Genomic DNA, 27,259 nt, shown 5'->3' with positions numbered 1-27,259 from the left:
TGAAGAATCATGCACTATTTTAAGACTTCTGGAGATAAATGTTAAAGTATCAAAGTGGTGCAGCAGCTGTACACAGGGTATCCTCATTAACTAAAAAACTGTATCTGAGTGTGAGACAGTCAGCTAGCCACAACATCTTTTAGCATTAGATGCTTTTTGTGGCCACCTTCTTCTCTGAGCAGCACAAACCAGTTAGATTTGATCAGGCTTAGCTGTATGGGGGACAACTATCCCCATGGAGAAGCAGAGCACACTGACTAAAAGTAATCTTAAAACAACTGGCTGTCAATGATGCATTGACTTATCACTTTGCAACTCTGCCAGTTAGTGCATGATGAAAGATGTTGAAACTGAGGCCCCATTTGCACGACGTTTCACCCTAAAACGCAGTGAAAAAAATATGTGTTTACATGGAAACGCTGAGGGACTGAAAATGCTGTAGTAAGCATGCCAGGCCTGTAGTTGGCACTGTAGCTGTCTTGTCCAGGAGTGGCTTTTGGTAGATCTCCAATGAAGTAGAGCTGGGCCAAACATCTGGCCTATTAGCAAATGCTAAGTGCAGAAGTGGAGCAACAGATGCACATTTTGTCAAAAGACAGCAGCTTCAGCAGCACAAGCCCAAAATGGTAGTCCGTGACCATCGTTACGTTACTGTTGGACTGTTGTATGCGCATGCATGAAATGGAGCATGACATCACCGTTTCCACCGACAACCCTGACTTGCTGTTAACACTGCAACGGTGGCTGCAACGTTTTTCGAAAAAATAAACTCTAGAGGCTGTTTTCAAAAATTTGCATCGGCTAGGTCGGCTTAAACACCGTTTCCATGTAAGTGTGAGGCCAAAACACAACATCATTTCTCCGTAACATCCTGAAACTGTTGTCGTGTTAATGGCCCCTGACTCTCAAGTCTAACCCCATGTCTGCCCTTAGCCCCAAATGGACAAATCTTGGTGAGAAATCAAAACAGATTTCTTGCTCCTTTTAAATATTTCCTCTCTTCTTAAGGCACTGTGAGAACTATTTGTTTGCCATTAATTGCACGTTATTTTAGAAAACCTACTTTTAGTAGCGTAGTTTAGTGTAAAGAAGGTCTATCTGTTTAGTGTTACTCACAGCTAAGTGCTCTGAGACATGTCTGTAACATTAGCGAATCCTGGTTATTTATGTCCTACCAGTGCTCATCTACCAGCTCCAACCTCACCAAGCAGAGCTAACGTAACCTTGATAGACTCTCAAGTTTGAACAGACCACTGCTGAATAACTGCTGACTGTGGGTTGGAATCAACATTATCACTAACACTTAGCCCCTGTATTGTAGCTCCTGCTCTATTACTCTACTGTTGAGCTTTCTTCTGCTCTGACGTCCTTTTACCATTTGAGCTCCAGTGTCCACCATTACAACAAAATAAATCCAAGGAATCATTTTCTCCATGAAAGGGGACAGATATTGCGTCTCAATGATAAACTTTTTTGGCCGGTGTGGTGTTATCAAAGGGACTTTCGGTTGACGTGCTGTGAATAGATTCATGTTCTACTGTGAATATCAGACCCAGGCCTTCAACTTCCTTGTCAAAAAGTGGCCCTAAAATAAAAACACAACATATCAACAGCAAATTCCTCATCTTACCAGCACACTTCACACTTCATGTCAGAATTACCGACAGAGTATCAGCATAGCGGGTTTACCCCCAAGCAGCCACCAGTTGTTCTCAAGCAGCTTTATCTCTTCTGGTTTTCACAAACACACTCTAACACACTCTGACTTAGATGACATGTTTCTGATGTTGGATGCGTCCACCGAGGTCTGTGTGTTTTATCTTGGGCTGATGCAGATTATGGCGCAGCTTGGATATGGATATGGTTGAAAGTCAGAAGAATTTAGCTTGAACGACCACACGGCACATGAATATTAAATATGGACATTTTCCTTTCCTGCATTATGTAGAAATGTGTTATGTAATTCTCCATGACATAGTTTAAATGCATGTTGAAAGGTGTATATCTGTGTGACATGATACCGCCACAGCACATGAGGAATACCACTACGGTTCAGCTTTGACATCATATTTACCTCAGTCTGATGTTAAATAGTTCCTCTGATATGTGTTTAGGCAACACACCTCTGCTGACTACTGTATGGTATGTATTGAACATCTGTAGAGACATTTCTAATGGGGTTAAGTGCATTGCCAAAGGGCACAGTAGTAGTATGCCCTACTTGAGGACACTCTAAGTGCATTAGGATGCAGCTTTATGTAATAATACTGATACTCGCTGGCGTGTATGGCTCAACAGTTCAACATACGGACGTTTGTTAGGTACATATCAGAGGTGTGGAGAACAAGAGATGTAGATGTAGCTTTCCAATTATCAATATAAGAGATCAGAGAGAGGTAAACACTTCTCTGAAACAATAGCCTCCTCTGCACAAGCATGGGGTTGTGAATTATATCATGTCTATTGTGTGATTCTTTGTAGAGTTAAGCTCACAGGAGCTGCAGTAACCTCAATGTCTAAACCTAACAGCACCAAACATACAGCCCCTGTTTCATAAAATGCAGTATTGGCTAAAACATGAGGAGGGGATCACTCAACAATGCCTCTGCTAATAACATGTAATTACTTGTAGAGACATATTCCCTTTTGCTGTCTGTAAGCTAATTTCATTCACTTAATTCTATTCTGGAGGTCATTATCGTTCATTTACGATCAAGTAATTAAGTCTTAATTGAAAACAAACACAGGGGAGTGCTTTGATTGTAAAACATTGGCTCAATAAGCTCCTTGATATGGGCATAAAGCTCAAACTACACAGCAACCCTCATCATACTTTAGAGATTTACTAATTTCTATCAAATTATCCCTCATGGGCACAGACTGCACGACTGTATACATTATCTGCAGGAGGTATATTGATTTCCTTGATTGCCCTTTAAGCCCTGCCCACACTAATACATTTTAACTGATGTTAATAATGTGAGACCACATCGGGAAATTAATAATAACAGATTTAACTGTTTTGTTCTTGAGGTGTGTGGTGTAGCAATACGACCAACACAGCACGAAGCAAAAAACACACTTTCGTGCTTTCCCATTAATAAACATGGATATACAGAAGAATGCTGGATGTTCCCACTAAACGTGAGACGTTTTTGAAACTGAAAATAAAGAATCCCTGAATCTGTTTTTTAACTTTTTTTAAATGTTTTGTTCTAAAGGAATAGCTCAAGATCTTCACAAGACTTGCTGAAATGGCTCAAGACACGTTGGGGATGTGGGCCTCAAACACCAAGATCTGTTCATAACTCCACCCCTGACAGGCCTGAGGGCTGGCCAATCAGAGGGAAGGGGGGCTGTAGAGCAGGAGACTTGGGGGCTGTTTACACAACAATGGTTTTAGGATGAAACGCAAAGTTATTGATGCGTTTTGGCCTCTTGTTTACGCAGAAACTACATTTTAGCCAACCTAAAATGAAAACTTTTGAAAGCGGCCTCCAGAGTGGATTTTTTCTGAAACGCTACAACCACTATTGCCACGTAAACAGCAAGCTGGAGTTTTCAAAGGAAACACTGACATCATGCTTCAATTTGTGCATTTCCCTTTCACTGTTGCAACTTAAATTGTAGTGCCTAAACTAGAAAACAACAACAGTAACAATGGCACAATCAATTACAACAATCTGCTGACTGTCTCTCAACAAAGCGAGCATCCGTTGCACCACTTTTGCTGGTCTGTGGAGGGGTGTGTCTCTACAGTTACATCGCCAACTAAAGGCCTGGCATGCAAACTACAGCGTTTTTGTCCCTCAATGTTTCCATGTCAACGCAGATTTTCTTCTATGATGTTTTCAGGTGAAACTTTGTGTAAACAGGGTCTTAAAGAAACAGCAGCTAAAAAAAAGTGTTTTAGACAGAGGCTAAAATAAGAGCTTCCTAAAACACCAGCATGAGAAAAACTGGGACTTTTCTGAAGCTGTAAATCATGTAACGCTTCTACAGGGCACTAGAGGGACAGTATGCTGCCTTAAAACATGACGTGACATCGGACGCCGGCGCCACATTGGAGGAGCTTCGCCTGCTGTGGGCAGACAGGATCCAGGAGACAGAGACTGAACAGACTGCAGGGGAGGCTCAGTCCTGGACCCTGTGGAGGTGGAGACTGGCTGGGCTGGAGAGTGGTGGACGAGTGGTGGACGGGATGTCGTCATCTATTTTCTTGTGGATCTTTTTGTACTTTCTATAAACTTTCTTACTTTTGTTTTCTCGATTGCTGCTGTGACTCCTGAATTTCCCCTCAGGGATAAATAAAGTACTTTCTATTCTATTCTATTCTATTCTATTCTATTCTATTCTAAAATCACAATATTCACTCTTTAATCTGCTCAGCTAGCTCAGTTCATCAACTCCCTGCTAAGCTCCTCACCTTGTCGCTTTCAATGTGTTGTGTTTAATGACGTGTGTTTTTGCCACATCAACATTTTGTCCATTTTAAGTATACCATCAAAAGAAGGGACATTTTGACAGTTCAAGTAATTTTATAAACAAATTTGAATGATTTTATTTTGGTAGCTGTGTCAAATGTGTTGCTGATGATCTTATTTTCTATTAAGTGGCTAAAGTTGGAGGGATAAATCTTGCAGCACTAAACCATTAATTAGGTCTTAACTATATCAATCCTGTAGTTGTATGACAGTCTAAATACCCAACGCCCACTTTGAGAGATAAAACATCCAAATCTCTTTATGTATTTTACAGAGGGTTCCAAGTTTTCCAACAATATTTTCATGTCTTTAGTTATTATTTGAGATAACAGTTCAGCATGTTTGAACATTATCAGTAACAGTCACCAAAAGTCAGTGTCATGTTATATAAGACTCAACATTTCAAGCTGGATTTTGAAAAATGATCAGCAGATTATTTTTTTCCTCCTCTCCCAGCCTCTGCACTGAGCTTTTGTTTAAATTTATATCAGTTCAATCCTCTACATTTTCTCAGGGTTCCTTTGACATTAGAAGCAGTGAGGAAGCACATGCTGCCTGAATAAAAGATGGGACAGTAAAGCTGATGTTTGTACACACAGTGTAAATAATAAAGACTGAGAGTGTGAAGAGAATCAAGAAACAACTGATGCTCTCCATCAAACACAGCTCAGTGTGGCTCTGACCTGCTTTTAACAGCCTCACGGGACGGCAAGGAGTGTGTGTGTGTGTGTGTGTGTGTGTGTGTGTGTGTGTGTGTGTGTGTGTGTGTGTGTGTGTGTGTGTGTGTGTGTGTGTGTGTGTGTGTGTGTGTGTCAGAATAGGCACTTTAAAGTCCAGTCTATTACCTGCTATTCCCTGTTGATCTATAACAGGTCTAGCACTCACCAATTCACCAATTCACTAATGACTCCCCCCGAGCTCCAAGCTCTGCATGTGAGTGTGTGTGGGTGTAATATTCTGCTCCATACATGCATGGAAGCTCCACCCACCAACCTCCAATTCACCCTCCAGCTAAGGCCTTTGAACCCCGGTCCATTACTATCCACCCCCTCCACACACACACACATACACACACACATATAGAAACACACACACTCTTCAGTCACACACACACAGCAGTAGGTCACGGGTCACATTTTAACGAGGCTCTACAGGAAACATCCACGACAGTGACATCATTTCCTTGGTATAGATGATCTTTAAAGGGGTTGCCATGACAACTCCTCTCTGGAGCTGATGGGATAATTGGGAAATGTGTAGGAGGTGTCGGTGTAGTCATTGTTAACCCAGTTTTCATATTTATGACAATCAGTGGGCAGAAACTGTAATCTAGCTTATAGAGGGTAATCCATCAATCTATCATGAGCGATAATATGACCACATGTGGGACAGCATTACTCCTGTGTGGTAATGAAGTTAAAGCATGCCCTCTGACTTTTAATATGTTTACGTTCTGTTCAGGGACTCTGAAATGTGAGAGCTGGCGGTGCACAATATGAAGCTTTTGGAGTAACAAATGAGGGAAGTATGGAAGTGGAAAACAGAGTTAAACATGTTTACAACTAACAAAATGCCAAGGGAATTATTTAGGTCTTTACTGACGTCACTTCACCCCTACACTTGTTTCTTGAGAAGCTAAAGCAAAAGTTACTTGGAGCCAGGATTTCCAATAAAGTCATCCCCATCTTTCAGCTTTACGACATCCATCCATTATCTTTACTGCCTGTTCAGCTGGGGCTGCAGGAGGCTGGAGCCAATCCCTGCTGTCACTGGGTGAGAGACAGCGCATAGCCTGGACAAGGCACTGAGCTAACACAGGGCTGACATGGAGAAACAACCACCCACGAGCAATTCAGAGAGACCAATTCAGAGTGAATGATCCACCTGATGAGCGTGTTTCTGGATTGGAGTGTAGGAAACTGGAGTGAATCCACTCTTGAAACATGCAAACTATCCATTAAGACCTGCCCCAACCATTAACCTTTTTAGGGCGCGGTCACACTGGTCATCCAAACTGTGCCGTGCCTAAGCACGATTGCCCCACTGCAGCGCTGTTCCCCAGCTGGAGAGTGCGGCCAGCGGTCACACTACCCCAATATGAACCAGACTTTAGCGGGTATCACAGACGCACACAGCCCGCCTACGCCATCTAAAGCATCTGTTTACATGAAGTGCGATCTCATCAGAGTCAGCACAATGAGACACAGAGAACACTGCTACAACTTTAGAGACTTTTGGACTTATGGTGAGTTGTTTTCGACACACCCCTTTAACACCCCCGCTTGGTTTAAAATGACTGTCGAGAGATGCGCTCGCGGTGATCATATGTCATACATGCTTTAAGGCTAAAGTGTGCTTAGGCACGGCATGGTTGGCCAGTGTGACCACGTCCTTACTGCACCACTGCCCCTGACTTTCAAACACACTTCAGATACCAACAGCTGACTCCACCTTGATCATTACCATGTTTCACGCAACCCATTGTTTCACAGGTCTACTATCAGCTGACAATCCATCACCTTTCACCGCTTTTCTCTGAAGTCGTGGGGGGCTGGAGCCATCCCAGCTGTCACTGGGAAAAATGCGGAGTACACCCTCAAAAGGACACCAGCCTATCACAGGACTGACATGTTAACAACCTTTCATGTAAACACTCACACCTGAGGGAGTTTTAGAGTGACAAATCAACCTGATGAGCAGGTTTTTGGACTGTGGGAAAAAGCCAACCCATGCATGCAAACTCCAAATAGTTACCTGGTTAGACCAGGAACCTTCTTGCTGGAGGGCAACATTGCTAACCGCTGCACCACTGAGCTGTCCCCAGTTCCCAATACCATTTCAGAAACCAAAAGTTGATTTCACCAAGACTCTGATCATGTTTCATGCAGCCCATTGTCTCAGAAGTAGCCAATACTTTGTCCAGTATCTTTATTGCTTTTTCCTTTTGGGTCACAGGAGGCTGGAGCCTATTCCAGCTGTCATTGGGCGTGAAGCAGGGTACAACCTGGAATGGTCACCAGCCTTTCACAGGGCTAAGATTTACAAAGTTGGTGTTTCTTTAGCACTCATGTCTTCTTCCTTCTCAAATATAAGCTTAGGTATGTCATTAAATCATCAATATAAGACAGGCTGCACTAATCTGCTCAGAAGTCTTCATTTGCTTTCAGTAAGAAATGAGAAATTCCTTTTTTGACATAAAGATTAGATTCAGCCGTAGACTGTTTCTGAGCTCTTTCACTGGACCCCCATTGATAAAATGTATGCGTGTGTGAATTTAACCCTCTTTTCCCCCTCTCAGTCCTGCTCAATTAACCTCCAGCCCCTCACCGTCAGCAGAGCGGAGACAAAACAAAGCAGTGTCAGATTGCAGATCCAGCCTTGTGCACAGAGCCCGACCTCCAGGGAAGGTAAGCAGGAGGAAACAAGGGTGGAGGACAGAGAAGGGATGGTGGAGGGGAGCGCGCGGTTGCCAGGCGATAGGCATGTATATGTGTATGACATGCTTGGTAGGAGCTGCAGCTCGATGTTGCAGAATGACCTACTTTTAATCAAATGGATGGAAAGAGTGGAGGAGGAAGGGAGATAAAGAGGGATTCAGTGGGAAGACTGGCAGTTCACTGGTTTTATTTTTTTGAAGATAAAACAGAGAAGAAAGAAGGAGGTGACAAAGAATGAAAGGATGGTCCCTGCAAGAAGGGAAAAGGAAAGGGTAGAAAGAGAGGGACCATGCTAGGTTGATTGATTGGTCAGATACGCACACACGTGTGTCTGTGAGTGTGTGTGTGTTTCTTCAGCCCTGAAGGGAAGCACCCTGCTGCTATCAGATAAGTTAGTCCCAGAGTTCCTGGGGTGAAGTCGGCTGAGCTGTTTCATGAGGCTCCTTAATGAATGATGAGTGACACCTGCAGTGATAAGAATACCTGTGTGATGTGTCAGTCACACGCTCTGACTGACAGGTGCACGATGAACAGATACATTTTATATTACAGCTGATATACTCTAAACAATAAACTACACTTTACTTTAGCATCCTTTGATCCTTAGTTACCTCCGGAAGGAGGTTGTGTTTTTGAGAGAGTATGTCTGTTTGTGAACAACATAACTCAAAAAGTAACAAGTGGATCTTAATGAAATGTTCAGGAAATGTTCAAATTGGGTTAAGGAAGAAGTGATTAAATTTTGGAGATGATCTGAATCACCATCTAGATCCAGGATTTTTTTAAAGGATTCTTTATCGTTGTGAGGTAGGGCCGTTTTCACCATATGTTTATATAACGCCACTATAAATGGTTGGATTGCTTTGCAAAACAACACAAGACAAGGTCACCATAATTTCTGACAGATGCAAAAGTATGATCCAGATCCTGACAATATTCTGGATACCAACATCTGGAATATAAGTATGTACTGGGTGATCACAATTTTCAACACTGCCAGGAAACAAATTATGGTACAAACCTGTAAGTAACACCAAATTGTAGCAGACAGTCTGCTGAAAGGGAGTATAACATTAAAGTCGGACTTAAGTGTTGCATGCTAATCACAATATGCTTGGTGGAGGTCTGTGCTCTCTGGGTGCTTTTCTAGTTCATTCTGTTTTAAAGCTTTACTCTGCAGACTTTTTTGGTCAAGTCAAGGTCAGTCAAGGCTTCATCTTTTATTTAATGAGTTCAAACAATGAAGACTGAGTTCAACAGCTGACTGACAAATCCTGCAGCATTTGCAGCAGTTTTACAACTGATTTATCTCAATACTCCCCAAATGGGAACCAGGTCTTTGCCTCTTCCTTGATACCACCACACAACATTCTGACGGCAGGAGTCATAAAAAAATCAGTCAAACTGAAGCATATCCATCACACTAGATGTCAGTTTTTAATAAAAAAGACAATTTTAGCGGCAATCTCTGTATCAGTCCAGCCTATATCAGTAATATATATTTCCCTTGATGCTTGAAGATAGGCCATCAGCCTCAGCACAGTAGATCTAAACACACAAACACACACAGAAGGAGAAAAAAATAGCAGAGCAGACAACAGGACCACATCTTGTGAAGTCATCCAGATCCTCTGCAGCTCCTCCATGAAGCAGTGGCAGCTCAGACGACCTGAACAGGAAATACAAGATGAGGGGGGGACCCCAATCAGTCCGTTCCCCGCTGTCAGTTTCTACCCATCACTTCTACAGAGACGGGATGGAGGCAGAGAAACAGAGGGGGAGGTGGGAGGAGAAGATACTACAGGAGGAGGAGAGAGGAGGTAGCAGAAAAGAGGAGAGGAGAAAAGATGGAGGAGCAGGATCACGAAGAGAACAGACTTATATGTTGAAAACACTCTTCACCAGTGTTTGTTACTCTTCTTCCTTCAATTACTCTCATCTTTTTGTGATGTCATGTTTATAAAATGTTCAATACTGACATGACTAACCCTGAAGATAGAAAGGATGGAGAAGATTTGTCACCAAAAATAAAAGTTCAAGCTTGATATGAAAACATTACTAATTGGTTTTTTTTCTCAACTACTTTTGCATCATTTCCTAAAGCCTTTCTTTGCATGGCCATGATTCTTTTTACTCTATTAAATTTTTGGATTGTCTAACATGTTCAGTTTGATGAGGTTTAGGCTGTTATCACAAAATACCTCCCCATTCAAAACGGGTTTTGAATGGGGAGGTACCCCAGTGTTTTGTTTCATTTTTAATAGCAATGAAGAAGCAAGCATAAAGTACTGTAAAGTCTAACTAGACTCAAAGAAAACTAGTCAAGGAACAAACCTCCTACTCACTCACTCCTTAGCCTAATTACATAGGTTCAGTTATTTATTATTTTATAATTTAATGTCTTCAAAAGGCAATTTGTGGCACAGTTCTGCATAAAAACATTGGAAGGACATCAGACTTAAACATCCAAATAATTCTAACCTGCTTTTATCAGCATTGCAATATAGTTACATCGACAGACATGACGAGTATTCACAGCAAATGAAACCAGCCTTACTCTTGGCCTGATGCATATCAGTAGTAACATACAACATATAACTGTAGTCTAGATAATCAAAATAATGTCCCTTAATCCTTACAGACAATGCTTCTTTTTTAATTGAGGTCTCACAGTGGGGTCACATGACAGTCACACAGTGAAGGTGCTTTGCACCTGCAGGAACTAGAGACTTTTTGGGGAATTATGTGCTTTTTGACAGCAGGAACTAGGATCTATATTTAGATCTGGGGTAAAGAATCTACCACTTGAAACCATAGACTGTATATAGAGTGGAAAGTGTGGCTCTGCCATTTACCATTATGTGAATACCCCCGTCACAGGCGCCGTCATTGGTTGCAGTTGTGCAGCCAGAGTCTGTGCAGTTGAGACTGTGGGGGGATCTTGGGAGAATCTGAGTGGAGCTGGGTGACAAAAGTAATATATATATATATTTTTCTTTCAAGAGTCTTATCTCTTCCTGGTTCTACCTCTCGACATATTTTACAACCCCCGAAAAAACAAAAACAAGAAGGGCTGCTGTCAATCATCATTAAACATGATGTAAAGCCTTGTTTTTAACATCGTAGAACTAATGAAAACATAACATTTTCAGAAAAAAAGAGGACTTGAATACAAGACAGCCAAATGATATCTTCAAATCACCACAAAAGTCGGACGTGATAAACATTTCTATGAGGAGTATTGATATTTTAAAGTTTTACCACAGCCCATCTGTGACTGAATGACTGGAGAGACAGATTTTTTGACCTATACTGCGGCCAGCCACCAGGGGGAGCACTATTGTAGTGACCTTACTTCAAGCCGAGCAAGATGACATCCATTTTTTTTACAGTCTATGCTTGTAACAGATGACTTAAGGGTGTGGCAGCGTAATGCAATTACTCTTGTTAACTCTCCATATGTGACTGGTCTTAGGAGAAACGCAGACAACAATGGGCCATAGTAACCATTTAGCTCCTGGAAGAGTAGTTCCAGGAACTGCTTAGCTCCAGGAAGACTAAGACACCCAACTAAAAGTTCTTGGAACTTCTGGTCAAAAACGTCTTCAGTTTCAATGAGAAAGAAATTAATTTAACCTTAAGTTTTGCTTTTTACTCCATATCTTAGCTGAACCCGCCGGAGCAGTAAAAAGAGCAGGTATTCTTTAGTAAGAATGTGAAAATACTCAATTTTAAGGCACAGGACTCTGCCAGTTGGCAACTCAGTAAAAACTTTTGGCCGAGTCTCAACGCCACATTTCGCACAATTCTTTTAAATGAATTTCAGTGATTTACCACCTGATAATCTCCCTTAATGTGAAGCTGTTCCTATTAAAGTTGGTAAATGTTTGGTGTTTCTTCCTCTCATGCTTCTTCAAACCTTGTGCAAATAAAGCAAAGCTTCTTAGTACACATCAATGTCAGATGTTAGATATCCTACAGTGAGTTGTCAGTGAAAAATAAAGCCACAAATCACTGCAACACAACCTCCTGACAGTTTTCCTGCTCAGTCTTTTTCTACTCGACTAAACAACGAACCCTCCTCCTCCTCTTCACTTCATGTGAAATATTGAAGACCTCCTGCTGACATTCAAATCTCACTTAAGACGTCCCCTCTCACCTTTATCACGACATCATGTATTCATGACATACAAAGAGAGCATTTAGTGATCCCTCCGGCACACTGCTCACAGTCAAAAACCACACCCACCCACTGGGAGCTGGCAACCGCCCAAATATGTCCAGCAGCACCACAAAAGGCTTTCCAGTACAGTCTGAATCCAAGAACAAAAGCTGTGTGTCATGTCTACGGCTCCATAATGATTTATACATGAGTTACCCATTTGTTTCTGGAGCCACAGTCATATTTGTGTGTTGATTTAATGTGGCCATTAGCATATTTTTCAATACAGAATAATGCTCCTCATATTGTAAAGTATTTAGCTTTGCTTCCACACGAGCAGGCCAGCAGACAGCGCAGCAGTGAGTCAGTGAGCTGCACTGAAGCAGATGAGAGAGCTGCATCCAACTGGAGGTTAAATAAATGTTAGGTCGGCTCTGAGGGCTCAGCCAGAGGCTTCTGACAGGATGGCGGCAGCTCTGCTCCACTGTGAATGGCTTATTAAGGCTGAATCCTCTGCCTACCTGTGTGTGTGTCTGTGTGATTGTGTCCATATAATGTGTGTGTGTGTGACCACAGCAGACCACGGCACAGGAAAGACTGATTATGACGCTGATATAACCAGACAAATGATTTCTACAATCACAGTCTGTCTGGACTGGTCTGTGGTAAATGGAGCAGGTTAGCATAAATGAAATGTCACTGTGGATGACATCATCTTTACTGTACAAGAGCCGGCTTTGGAAATAATCTGCTAGAAATTTAAACTAGTGAAACCAGACACAGATATAACCAGTCAGATGATTAATCATTGCATGAACTGAGGCAACTGTATTTTTTCTCGGTTGCTTTTCATCCAAAAGTCATCAAGTCGAACAAGTTAAACTTAAAAAAAAAAAAAATCCATGAGGCATAGTGAGCGTCACCTGACTCTGGTGTGAAAGACAGGAATACAATAAGACCAACTACCCCCAGCCATCAAAAGAGCAGGAAGTCATGTGACTTTAGCTGAAAGAAATACTATGAGCTCAAAGCCTCAGCTGAAGGCACATTATTGATGGAACAAAACATTAGCTAGACATATTACTCTTGGACTGTTATTGAGATATAATCCCCTCCTTTGTCAGGGTTCAACCAATCAGATTGAAGTATTTAACCGAATGATATTTCATGAAGATTATTTCATGTTACAGTTTACCACAAATATAAAACTTTAACCCCAATGAGCCTCATAGGAAACCTCTTACCCACGATGACAAATGATCGATAGCAGAGATATGTCCCTGAGCTGTATGTAATACTTGATCCTGATTGGCTGAAACCCTTTGACAGTGGTTATTAATCGTCCACATCAAACACAATGACAACCTTATCACAAGTTTATTTTTACCCAGCTTTCTCAGTGATCCTCCAAATGTTTGAGATGCTTGATTCTGATTGGTCAAAGCTCCTCCATTTAACTTTCACTGACATGAGCAACACTAGAGGCGAAATAATCACACATCCTGTTCAGTGAATCTGCAAAAACCATAGATCATTAAGTGAGGAAAACCTGTTAGCTTCTGTTAGCATCATATTGATGAACAATCTGGCTGAAACATAACCCTTTGTTAGCATGCTAATTTTGCAAGCTGAACAACATGGATGTGTACTAGACCCTGACCTGCAATTATTTAGTGATGGCAGCAGAGCAGGTGACAGAAACATAAGGTCAAAAGTCACTACAAGAAACTTAAACCTTGAGTGGTGATGATAGTAGCAAGATTAAAAGTTGTAACTCTTGTTATTTTTTGAGGTAACTCAACCCCAGAGTTCAGAGAAGAAGGAGATCTGAATGAGGTTACCTCGACCCCCCACAACCGGCGTGAATAACTGAGACTATTCCTTATTAAAAACTGAACATGAATCATTTTGAATCAAGAAAATGTTTTTTTTTTATCAAAGTTTATGCCTATGTGTTTTGTCTTAAGAAGCTGAGAAATGAGCAAGATAATGTATATTTGGTAGGTATTGGATACAGAGCCCTGGCAGAATCTGATAAGACCCCAACGCATATATTCTAGGTGGGGCTGTGCTGTGCTATACTCAGTTTTTAACAACTATCTGTCTCTCTGGTTTTACCTCTTTTGCTTATCTGTTGGCTGGTTGTAATGTCTAGCTGATCTGGTCTAGTTTCTTTTATCAACAATTTTTTCACTCAAAGTTCTCCTCTCGAACAAAGTTTTAGAAAAGAGACGGTACAGAGTTGTCTATAGTATTAGCGTCCATCGTTGCAGATGCTATCAAACTTCAACCACCGAGAGTAACAGAATTTACCCTAAGGGCAAATTGAGAATGGCTCTTTGATGATTATTTTGTACAACGCTGATTAGCCACATTCACATTAACATGCACATTTCTTGCCCAAGCAACAGTCCCTTATTGGCTATCAGTATTTGCTTTATCTGTGCTTTTTCCAGCACTGTACAGCAGAGATGACTAGCCTGGTGCTTGTTTCTCATGTTTTTTTTTAGTATAAATAAAACAAGTAAAAAACAAAAAAGAACACATTCTTGACTAAGGAGGAGGGAGGCTTTGCACCCACTATTCGCCAGACGCCACTCCTAACACATGTTGTCACACCCTGTGAGAGTTCCCATTACTGCCTCCTAGCTGTACATTATCCTTTACTTGAACCCAGACACTTAGGAAAACCTTTGAACAGAGCTACTTTGCTTATCCAGACAAAATATAAGGAGACAATAAAAAAGTCCTGCCACAGTGAAGGGTGATTTGCACAGCAGCCTCTGCCATCATGTTTGTCTTGTTTCAGTGGTCAGAAAACCAGACAAAGCACGTTTTATATAAAGTTAATTTAGAATGTACAGTCTTTTAATCTTTCACATTGAAGAGGCTGATTTTTGGAGTACAGTTGTCAGACATTTTTATACAACTGACTTTTTAATTTATCAGCTAATCAATAATTAGATGGAAGGTCAAAAACCTAAAACCTGTGAGAGAGGAGGGAGTGTGTTTTATTCTGTAAAAAAAACAAACAAATAGTTACATCTTCAGGTGAATAAAGCATTTGAAGTATGTGGTTGGTTGAAGAACTGTTGGTTTTGGTTCTGTCTCAGTATAAATTTTGCTTGAAAACACTCTCACATGAACAGTAACATAAGAAAGTGTGGGTTTATGTGTGTTTGTCTCCAGACATGATGTCTCTTTGTGTGAGCCAAAACAAAGTGTTTTGGCCATGTTTTTTTATTTCCATCTTTCCTCTATCTTACACCCCCCACCCCGCAGCCCCTCACACACCCCATCTTTTTTAAAATTATCTCCCCCCTCCTTCCCTTCCAAACTCTTTCTTTCCCTCCATCCCTCCTCCACCACCAGCTTCCTCTTTTCACCTCGCCTCGTCCAATCAGAAAACTCCCTGGTCACCAGGGCTCCTTAGCAACAGCTCCATGAGGGGGAGAGTGAGGGTGGAGGTGGAGGAGGGGGTAAAGAGGGATGAAGATGAGGAGGAGGAGGTGATTGGGGAGACCAACCCCAGCGGGAGTGCGGGGCTAGAGGTGTGTTTGCCATTATCAAAGCTCTGCATCTGAAGTGTGAGTGTGTGTGAGTGTGTGTGTGTGAGGTGACTGTAGGTAGGGAGGGAGAGGAAGTAAACACAGGCCTGAAAGGGAACAAAAATGCAACCTTTGTGTTTTATGTCTGTCTGTGTTTTTTTATGCAACTGAAGCTGAATTCACAGAACAAAAAGCTTACTAGTACAAAAAAACATAATCCAAAGGGCAACAATTAGAGGGCTGTCCACCAGCAGGGGAACGTGTGTGTGAGTGTGTGTGAGGGGGGAGTGTAAGTGAATGTGAGAGGGGCTAATTATATCTTAAGGTGGGGGTGTAAGATTAGTGACAGTCACAGGGAGGTATGACAGGAACATTTTCATTCAATTAACACCAAAATGTGCCATTTTCTGCAGCACAAAGACTTCAATCATGACCCACAAAAACTGCTCAGATTAAACACTATAAATTAAAATATTCCTTTTCATTGTTGGCAGTACTTTCATATGTGAGTCATGATAAGAAATGTAGTCTGAAATGGCACATGCTGCATAAATTTAACGTGATTTAGGATTATTTTCAATGCATTATTTTGAACCCCATCCACTCTTTGTTGTTTGTGACCTGATTTAATCTCTTTATCATTCTCCTAACAGGCTTTTATGGCTGTCTTGGCTCTAACATCCAACTAACTGTCTTATCGACATGTTCCAGCACTTATGCACCATCATGCTAGCTTCAAAACTACAGTAAACTTTGATGTTAAATGTTTTGCCTGGAGCAGTCACAAAGTCAGAGAGACTGACGTCTGAACTGACTGGTTTGAGAGCAGAGCAGAGACGTGGAGCAGCCAGGAAAACATCCAGAACACAATAATATTGTTAGCTAAGATGTTGGTTCTCATCTGCTGTTTTTATTGCTGTCGAGGCCTGAAAGCAGGTTGTTTCAGCAAAAGCAAAACAGTTGCAACGTGACTTAAGGATTCCACTTCACTGAATATAGCTTTAACTACTGTTATACGACTTTTTCATACATTCACAGAGTCTGGTGCTTGCATGTTCAGCTCCACTTTAGGAAAGCAACTTCTTTAACAATATCTATTATCCTGCACTTTTCAGCACCATGGACAGAGACATTTCTAATTGTTATTATATGCAAAGAAGTGTGTCCTTCTGTCCTGAATGTAACCCAGGGGTCTTTGAAAAGAAAAGAAAAGAAAAGAAAAGAAAAGAAAAGAAAAGAAAAGAAAAGAAAAGAAAAGAAAAGAAAAGAAAAGAAAAGCATGACATTCAGAATGATACAGACAAATTTCAGTGGCTTCAGAGCAAAACTCCACGGAGCACGCTGTTCTCAATCTTAGACGTTAAAATAATTGATGACCAGAAAATTCTGATAACAGGGACATCATTTCATCCATCCATTATTCTGACAGCTTTTCCCTTTCAGGGCGGTAGGGGGTGGAGCCTATTCCAGCTGGACAGGTCACCAACCTTTCACAAGGTTAACATGACAGGCAACCATTCACATACACACACACACACACACGCACACACGCACACACATGTAAACTCCAAGCAAAAAGGCTCCTGCCAAGCAGAGGAATCGAACCAATGACCTTTTTGCAAGGCATCAGCACTAACCACTGCACCACTGTGCAACAAGAGACATCTATTGTAACCTGAAAATGTTTCCATTAGGCCTCCAAAATGCTGTCAAAACCACACAGACATCAAAACAAATGTTCATATTAATAGCCAATACCACACTTTTATTCTTATGTATTTATCATTTACATAACATTCAAAGTGCAACACCTGTCTTACCAAAACAACGACCACAGGCAAAGGACAGAAGCATGCTTTTTGAATCCTATCCTGCCTCCTACACCTGTCTCGTAAAATACAGTATTTCCAATAGCTGAGAAAGTCTTTTTTTCTTCTTTGTGCTACTTTCAGGAAACAAGTGCCTAAAATGTAGAATATGAATATAAATATATTCTTAGCTCTAAATTAGCTCAAATGTCTGGAAAAATGAATTTGTATGATCAAAATGTGACAGGATGAAAAATTGCAGACCGTCTCAGGTCTTGGGTGTAGCCGCTCCACTTGTTGGGAGAAGTGTGTCTGAATGTAATATGATGTTGGCTCAGTTTAGTCATAATTTCGTAATGTAGACGCTCTTTTATGTGAAGCTGTCCCAGACCCATCCTTTATACTGATACAGGACCAGACAAATACTAAAATAATTGCACTTTCCAAATGAGTAATAGACGTTTATCTGCATCTGGGGCCTGACTCTTGCACATGGGTAAGCAATCACATCCTGAGTTTTTTTTTTTCCTAACCTGGCAAACTCTCACCATCTTCTCGTCTTTGTACCAAAAGAGAAACTGCCTAAATGAAGAGCTGGTGTTTCTGTTTTACATTCTAATTATAAAAAAAGCCTGCCAGCAAAGTCATAGACAGTATGAAAACAAGCCTTGTGCCCTGTAAGCTCCCTGGTGACTTATCGAGAGAGTGGATGGATGAATAAACATGAATGTAACATGCCATGTCTGGGCTCTAGACACTCTTTGGGGAGCATGTGGTAGAAACACGTCCTTACAAGACAAGCCAAACACGACAGAGTACAGTCAGCATGTTCACTCAGAGTGGGGTTTACTGTGAAGCAGCTGTAGGATGTCATTTTGGGTGTTTACTGTATACTACTGATCTCTTTATTTATCATACATCACTTAAATTCTGCATCTAGTTTTTGAAAATGTAATCTGAGATTTTCAGGGGTGGCTTTGTCTACTGTAATGTCCCCTCAGACCCCACCCTACATGTCCTCAAGTATCTATATATATGTACCTCTTCTCTTCACACTTCACTGTGGTGTTTCAGAAAACAGACAAAAAAAATGTTATCTAAAACCTTTCTAAATTGAAAGCTGTAATCAAAATGTTAACTGTATGTGTGGTTTTAGTTTTGATTTTCTTTTTTATTTTGTTTTATGCACCAAAATGTCTCCAACAACACGTGGAAGAGGGAGAGCAAACGTCGCTGCACATCAAACTATGAAGAAGAAGAAACTGGCTGAAAAACTTGAATCCTTTCATGTCATCATAAAAAATACTGATAATAATAAAAGATGATCTGAGTGCAAGAGAATGCAGTTCCTCAAGTGTCCACTTGAAGCTGGCACCAAAAGCCAAAGGATCCCCATTAGAACCAGTGTTAAAATGCCTTAATATTCATGTTTGTTGAACAAATAGACACATTTAGAGCCTGGAAAAAAAATCCAGTTTTGATCTCTTTATACTTAACAAGTGTACAGAAGTTGAATTATTTATGACTTATCAGTTTTTAGAAATACTCTACATAGCTACAAAGTCATACCACAGCTTTAATGTAGGTTTAATCCACTTTTTGCTTGTTTTTTCATTTTCCCAATTTAAAATGCATCAACTGTGAATAGGAGATTAGCTCTACAGGCTGGATTAGAAGGTCTGAGAGGTCTTTCATGTAGAGTTGTAAACTGGCATTAAAAATGTATTGACTCTGTCCGTCTATTGATCGAGCTGCTGCATGTTAAAAGGTTGTTGACTTCATAGCTGAGCTGCATCATGGCAAAGACTGCTTTTTTTATATCCTCTTCAGATCATGGGATTGAAGTTGTAGAAATATAAAATTCAAACTTGAAGCCTGTAAAAGCTCTTAAAATCCACTTTTTCTCCCTAATAGAAAAAAAGAATAAGTAGTCATTGTGCTGATCTGCAGATTCAGCTAGCGGGCTTAATTTGTTACCTCGGGCCCATCTGCCTTGAGGTTACCGCGGTAAATCGAGCCATTCTGCCACCGGCTCGCCTGTCCTACAGCCACACACACACTCACACACATAAACAGTTGTCCTTTCCAATTTTTCAGGTATAATTATACCATGACTGAATGTAATTTCCCAGGTCTCTCCCTCCCCTCCTCCCTGCTCCTCCTTCCTTTAACACAGATAATCTGTGAAATGACATTAGGTCTGTTATCCGACATGTGTGTCTCGCTGCACGGTGAATGGATACCTCTCTGTCCTCCAGCGCCTCTCTATTCATTCATTATGTAGGATAGTATTACATCTATGCACCTTCATCTCTTCCTATGGAAATCACAGCTGCTCTCACATCAGTCTCATCTAACTTTTATACCATGTGGAATAATAAGCAGATAGATTTTCTGCCTCTTTTCCATCTCCTCTCTTTCCTCATCTGGTCATGTTGTTGATTGATTATCTTTGGTTTAAGGTTTAAGATTTGATTTACAGTTTAAGGTGCAGAAAACATCCAACATCTGCACTAAAGAAGCACATGTCCTCTTTGTTTCAAATGAAATGTGTGTAATGCACCTTTAAAATTCTCCCTCCCACCCTCATCTCCCCAACCCCCCATGGGGAAGCATGGTGTTAAAATGACTGACATGTCAGTGAGGGAGTGTGTGTGTAGTGATTACTGCTCTGGTGGAGTGGCTAAAAGGTGTGATAAAGTCTGTGTGTGTGTGTGTGTGTGTGTGTGTGTGTGTGTGTGTGTGTGTGTGTGTGTGTGTGTGTGTGTGTGTGTGTGTGTGTGTGTGTGTGTGTATACATGGGAGGGGATTAAGCAAGATAGTGTGTGTGGATGGAGGAGTGTGCACACTTGCACAAACATTTAACAATTTAATGGCAGTTGTGTTTTTTTACAGAGTCTGTAAACGTGTTTGTGTTGCGTGAATTTGAAACCAGCTGAGTGTTAGACCTGAAAAACCTCATTAACACTTCAATCAGATATAACACTTACGCACACACGCGGAGTTCAGAGTGAGTTTTTACACATGTAGGTACAAATGCGCAAGAAAAGGAAGAATTTACAAAAATCACAGCATCAAAATGATCATTTTTTAAAGATGTTTTCAGTCAGTGCAGTGTTCCACTATTTATCAGTCATTTGCTTCTAAACACAATGATCTCTATGGTGGAACTGCATATCAGCTTCCAGAGTGCTCTCTGCTGCTTTAAGCTTCATTCAGTGGTCACTTGTTGTAATTGCAAGTACATTTTTTCTGACTCCAGGATGACGCCACACAGTCCCACTTGGATACCTGCTAACACATCTTGTCAGTCTTTTTGTACTAAAAGGACTCTAGAGGTGAAGAAAAAAAAACTGTTTCATAAGAAAGCTAGCAAAGCCTGAAAGCTCTCAAAGCTTAAAGGTAGGATCTGCAGGAATTTTTGTTACTTGTTTGTAAACACAACATTCAAACTGGGCTCCTCCTTCTTGGATCAATGCCAGCGCTCTCCCACAGCCACGACCGGGACTATGTGAACACACTTACTAGCCCAACAACCACATGTAGCATCCCTTTTCTACATAAGAGAGACTTAAGAGCCGTGCACCTGACTTGGCATGTTAGCACAAACTAATCACTGGTATTTGTCGCTTTTCATCCCAAGCTGTTCACCAAGTCCCAAAAGCTAGTAAAAGTCAAGCCAAGCTTCGCCCTTATTTAGAAAAAAGCTTTATCTGTTTGGCATTTCACTTCGGTGAACAATCCTAGCTGCTCTCATTAGCTTCCACTCGCAATCATCAACACACAAAGTCACTTTCGCACTGGGCGCGCTGTGATAGGCTGATATAACCACACTTACTCTCCACCTCAAATTGTCCCAATAAAACCAAAACATCAGCATACAGGCTGAGGAGAAGGTTGAGGCAGACACTGACACACATGTATAGAGACCCATAGGAGACAATTAAGCAGGATTATTCTTGTAAAAATTAACATTTTGTTTCTTTAGCAAGATCTACCTTAAAAAGATGCTGGACAGAAACAAAACAGATCAGATATGAGAGTCGGAGCCTTCAGGAGAGTGTTTGGACTGAGGAAGAACTCAGCAAATAGATGACGTCCATAATGACAAAAAAAATTGCTCAAGTATTTGGGTTACACCAAAATCTGTCTCATGCATGGTCTGGTTGATCTCAGATTTTAAAGCCTCTTTGTATCATTGTGTATTTCTTTGTTTTATAGTACTGTGGCTCAGCTGTTCAAACTCCAGTTCCAATTTTTTTAATGAATAATCAAATGAAAAAAAGAAACCAAAGGAGACTTTACTTGAACTTACAACAGTGTGTAAACCAGTGATAAGGTGATTAAAATGACGTATCCAAATTCAAATATATGGTCCAAAATGTTGAAAAAATAAGTTTGAATTCGTGAAGGAGGAATAACTCCGAAAGCTTTTTTTTTTTTTATCCTTCTTTAAAAATAAGTTTGCACAAACCTGATTTAGAGCATTGAAAGCAAAAGTACACCCAAAAATGACCCTATGACTACACCACACATTTCGAAAGACAAACATCCTTTTTTGTTGTTGACATCATCACAAAGATACTATGACTAAAAGCTTTAGATGAAAAAGTTTGATGGATGGATCCCAAAGAATAGATCTTCTCCGTCTATATTTCATTTCATATCCCAGTTATTGGGAGCATTTAAATAAGAGATCAAGCAAAGGCCATCTCAGCAGCAGCAGCTTCGGTCACAAATTAAAGGAACCATTTCACGAGTGAGTGGACCAACAGCCAATGGCAAGCTGAGCCCTGAAACCCAACCAATCAAGAGAGTCAGTGAGTGGAAAAACACGTACGATAGTTCACCCCCTAAATTGCCTTTTAGATTGGGGGCAGCGCTCTCCTCCTTTCCTCTGATGGATTTATGACACATTTTAAGAAAGGGCAGATACAGACGAGCTTGTAGAGACGATTTACTGTTTCATTATTTACAGGAGTCATCTTAGGATGAGACATACACCAGTACATCTTGTGTTTTCTACTGTATTCACCTCTTCCTTATCATCATGGGTCTTACTGCTCATGCTAAAAAATATGCCTTTTGAGCCAATGAAACCAGCAGTCTGCTCTGGAGGATATATGTTGATACATGGAATAGGTAAAGGTGTGTCTACACGTCATGATGTAAAATTGTTAATTTAAGAGCAGCTCGACACAGATCCACTCAGCGACATTTGTAGGTTACCACATCTCTATCCAGAAACACTAGTGTCTGAGTGTTCACCATGTAAAGTGTGTCATTGTTAGACAGACACCAGACTGTTCCTGAGGCTTTTAACACAAACACACTCAGATGTTGGTGCAGTAATGTGGGTTAAATTCCTGTCTCGTGGGCACAACATCTGTACCACCACCTGGAAGCCTGAGGAGGGAGTTCACCAAGAATGGATGGAGAGCAGTAACAGCACTGAGAATTGTGCATAATTTGCCCCCATTATCTGCTTGATCTCAAGGTTCAATTCACAAAGCAGATAGCTTTAATGATAGTCAAGCGCAAAAATGCCCACAAAGTGCAGTTTGCTCCAGTTTTGCACCTGATTAATTGAGATGGGCTGTTAGCATCTCCACTGTACTGCGTAAAGCTGGACTGTGTCTTATCCTGACAGAGCTCCATTCTTTCCATGGTTATAATGAGCTGGATGGAGACAGAAAGTTCTTTCCATTTTATATGGTAGGAATGTGACACAGATTTCATAGTTTTATCCAGCTCTGGATCCTGGAGTAGGCTTGTACAGATAAAGCACTTCCGTGTGTTATGGCACAGAGCGTATGTGCAAACATCTCCAAAATGATTTCAATCCTGATCATTATTTTAACAGTAAATTAAAAGTACTGTCAACAGATTTTACATATAGATATGTAATTTTAGCTCAGCCAGTGAGGATTTATTGCTTTGATCTCTGAGAAGTTAGAATGCAACAACTCTTGTAAACACTGGGGTGCAGTTACCACCAGCTCCCAGCAGATGGAAAATATTTCACTTAAACTGTTTGTGAGGCTATTAGCATCAGTGTAAGTAAATTAGCTCTTATTAGCACTGAGGTATATTGACAAAAGTGCCTGTTTTCTTAATAAAATGAATGTGTAATGGCAAATTTTGAATGCATGAAAAAACACTAACACATAGAGACACTGCAGCACAGTTTGTGAAGCATTTACCCTTTTATACCCACTTAAACAAAATCTTTTTGGCTTATTTGCTCACACTTCTCTTGGCTTTCTTACTGCATGGTTGCGGAGTCTTATACACTTTGATGAGTTATAAAGTTTTAAAAAAACAACAGAATATGCCCTTTTTCCCCCTTGCCTTGAGATGTAAAAATAAATTTAATAATCACCACTGACTGTTTTTAACACTAAGATTGCTTTTCAAGCTCTTCATCTATTTGTTGCATGAAGGAACAGCAGATGCAGTCACAACAGGAAGAAGAGAGGAGGGATAGATGAGCCGTAAATGGCTAAAGGTGGAGGTCCAACCCAGATGTATTGTTTGATTTACACCACATAAAAAGCGTTTTTGAGTCGTCAGGTTTGTGTTCAAGCTTTAGAGGAGACTGCATCATAAAACTGCTGTTTGTGAGGTGTTCAATCTGCTTTTGACTGCCTTATTCCTAGCTCCAGGTACATTTTCCCAATATTACCTTAATGATTACCAGAATGAGAGGTGCAACACGAGAAAAAGTTACAAAATATCAGTGACCAGTATTTCTCCACTGGTATGGGCAGAGTATTTGGTATTGGCTGACACTCAGTCTAAGTATTTGGACTCGAATTGGGATGATAATGGGAAAAAAACAGTGTCATAGCATCTTTTCCAAGACAAGAGCAAGTATTTCTATATGCAACATCAAATAAACTGAAAAAGCTACAGCTTCAGCTAAAACAAGCAGTGGCACAAACACCATGTACATTTTAACCTAGGAGGAACCATCATCATCTTCTTCTACATTTCTGTGATTTCAGCTAACTAAGCTCTGAGCTTTCACACAGAATATTTCATGAGAGGAGAATTTGTTTTCTGCTGCCTGCATGTGTTTCTTATTTGAATATTCTGCTGATGCAGGCTTATCCTGTGCTATCTGGCCACACACATACTCACTCAGCTGCAGGACACACGCACACACACACTCAGAGACCACAGATTAACCGGACATGGCAGGAGAGGAGTCATCGAGGGCCTAAATCTCTATGATTACGTAAACAGAGCAGTCCAAGCAACAGCTTTAAGAGACTGATGGGAAATATGTTTCAGTTATCCTACCTATGTTTAGACTCCATTTCAATTAGTTTGATAAATTTGCTGCTGCTTGAACCCTGTAATTCAAAACTCTTATAGAAGGCTAATTTTTCCATTATTCCACTGTACATGCTCATCTATTATCACTAATTACTGCCGTCATCAGAGTTGGACAGTTGACTTTCCTGCACATGTCAAAGGTCACCTTGGGGTACCAGGGTCATCATATCCTAAAGCTTTGGACCCCTGACTGAGCTGCTGTGTGTGAGGAGTGTGGAGTGGAAAGTGTTTGCATGAGCATGCTGGGGTCAGATGCACGCCGTGTTTTATAGTCATCCTGTCTAAGAGCTGCATAGTTTATCATATTTGATCTTGTTTGCACACAGGAAATGTAATAATGTCTCTATGTAACTGTGTTAATGATTTAATGATGTCAGGAAAATCCGTACAACAACTTGAAATCAGATTTGTGTCCGTTTGTCCGTCTGTCTGCTCCCAAACAACAACATGATTGGCACCAGATACGAGGCCTCCAGCATTGCTCTTTTGAGAAAGAAAACAGCCATGTAACGTGGGCAGATCACAGAGTGACAATTTGTTCTGATCTTTTCCCTTTGGCCATGGAGAGAAGGGGGAGGAAAAAAAAGAGACAGGGGGAGAGAAAGGGGGATGGGTTTTAGTGTGAGACCTCCCAACCAAATATTTGCTGTGAAAGGCCCGTCGTTGTCCATTAGGCTCTCTCTTTCTTTCTGTTTTCTGGGTGCATTAACCTCCTCTCTGCAACAAAAGACAGACTGTATTTGTGTGTGACAGAGTGTGTGAGTGCATGCCTGTATGTTTGTATGTGTGTGTGTGTGTGTGTGTGTGTGTGTGTGTGTGTGTGTGTGTGTGTTCCTCCCACTCCTGTCCACCCTCCTGCATCCTTCAACAAACACTCAATCACATCCTAACACAGACACACACACACACACACACACACACACACACACACACACACATGTGCACCTGCACATGAAAATAAAACACTAGAGATAAATTAAAGCCATCGTCCTCACCCCTGCATGTTTCACAGAAAAACACACACTCACATGGAGAGAATAAACATCAGCTGCATGTGTCTAATGTGAACAACACTCTTACAGTGAGCAGGCAGGTCTGTTTCACCACAGCCACCTGCACAATGTCCACAGTAGTTACTGTTTCATCCCTACATGAAAATCCCTCCTACAAACTCACATTTAAACACCACTTCATAGCAGCCATACAAACACACCTGAAAACCCAAATTATATCACTCATCTCACACATTGGACATTTAAATGCTGCACTTAACATACACTGGTTCTTTTATAAGGGAGTGCTTTTTTGGCTCTATACTGCTCCTCTGGTCTTTTGATTTACAGCTCAATAGACTCCATATTTTTCTCACACTTTAGAAAATCCTTATTTCCACCTCTGTCTAATGGTGCGTTCCATTTGTACTCAGAAATCAGTATTTATGAGTTCCAAGTAGGAAATTTCAATTGGAATGTCCCCGAGGTCGGAATTTCCTACTGGGTCAGCAGATCCACACCCACTCCAAGTTTACAATCCAAGATGGCTGCCCCATCTGTAAGGAGTAATTGAGCTTCTGTAATATTCCATTTATTTTAGCATTTCTGACTAGTATTTGTCACACCAAATCAGCTGTATACATAGTATTGTTCCTTGTTTATATATAGAAATATTGCTGTTATGGCAAGTTTTTCCGATGTGGCAACAGGAACACTTTTAACTCCGAGGTGACATCATTCCCGCTCCCCTCTTCCCAATTCCAGGATAAATGGAACGCACCACAAAACACTTGGTTTTAGCTGCTGTCTCTTTAAGAATCCCCACTCCCCAAACCCCCTTCCCTCTGATTGGCCAGCCCTCTGGAGGCTGCTCACTGGCAGAGCTATGGGCAGACTTCAGTGTTTGAGGAGATCTTTGTGTGACAATTTCATTACTTCAGCAGGTCTTCTGCTATTTAGTCTTCTGGTTGTTTTGATCAGTTAACAGACAGATTCAGAGATTTTGACAACATACAAATATTTAGAGTTTTAAAAATCTGTACACATTTAGAATGAACATACAGTATTTTTACTTTATATCCATGTGTAAATTATCGTATAATACCCCCACTTTAACTCAAGCTGTGGTGCTCTCTGTAGGCTAATAAGGCCGCTTGATTCAGGGGATTATTGGATAATATAATGCCTCAAGCTTATGTGGGCAGCAACAGCATCTTGAAATGAAGAGCTCAACCAAATAAATGCAGCAAATATTCCAAATAAAGTCAGCAGCACTTGCTTTATGTTAAGACTTGCTGAAGACTCAAAAAAAAATAGAGGTGAGACATGACAATGGACAGTGACAGAAAAAGGAAATCATCATCATCTCACAGTCAAACACAACATTAGGAAAAAATGGTGACAAACCATCAAGTGAATTCTTGTCTCTTCTCAGAAAACAGCATATCTACCATAAATACTAAATATGAGTGTAAGATTTTACAACA

General features: G+C 40.8%; 1 protein-coding gene across 19 annotated transcripts in view; it reads right to left on the bottom strand.

Moving 5' to 3' along the window:
- Positions 1-27,259, bottom strand: part of nfasca (neurofascin homolog (chicken) a) — a 166,478-nt gene that overhangs the window by 72,975 nt on the left and 66,244 nt on the right. The window lies entirely within an intron of this gene.

This window comes from Halichoeres trimaculatus, unplaced genomic scaffold, assembly GCF_033239565.1.
Source record: "Halichoeres trimaculatus isolate MK-OKI-2021-1 unplaced genomic scaffold, fHalTri1.1 fHalTri1_scaffold_1, whole genome shotgun sequence".
NCBI classification, from domain to species: domain Eukaryota; kingdom Metazoa; phylum Chordata; class Actinopteri; order Labriformes; family Labridae; genus Halichoeres; species Halichoeres trimaculatus.
Note: the sequence above shows the minus strand (reverse complement) of the source record. Positions and strands in the feature narration are given on the sequence as shown.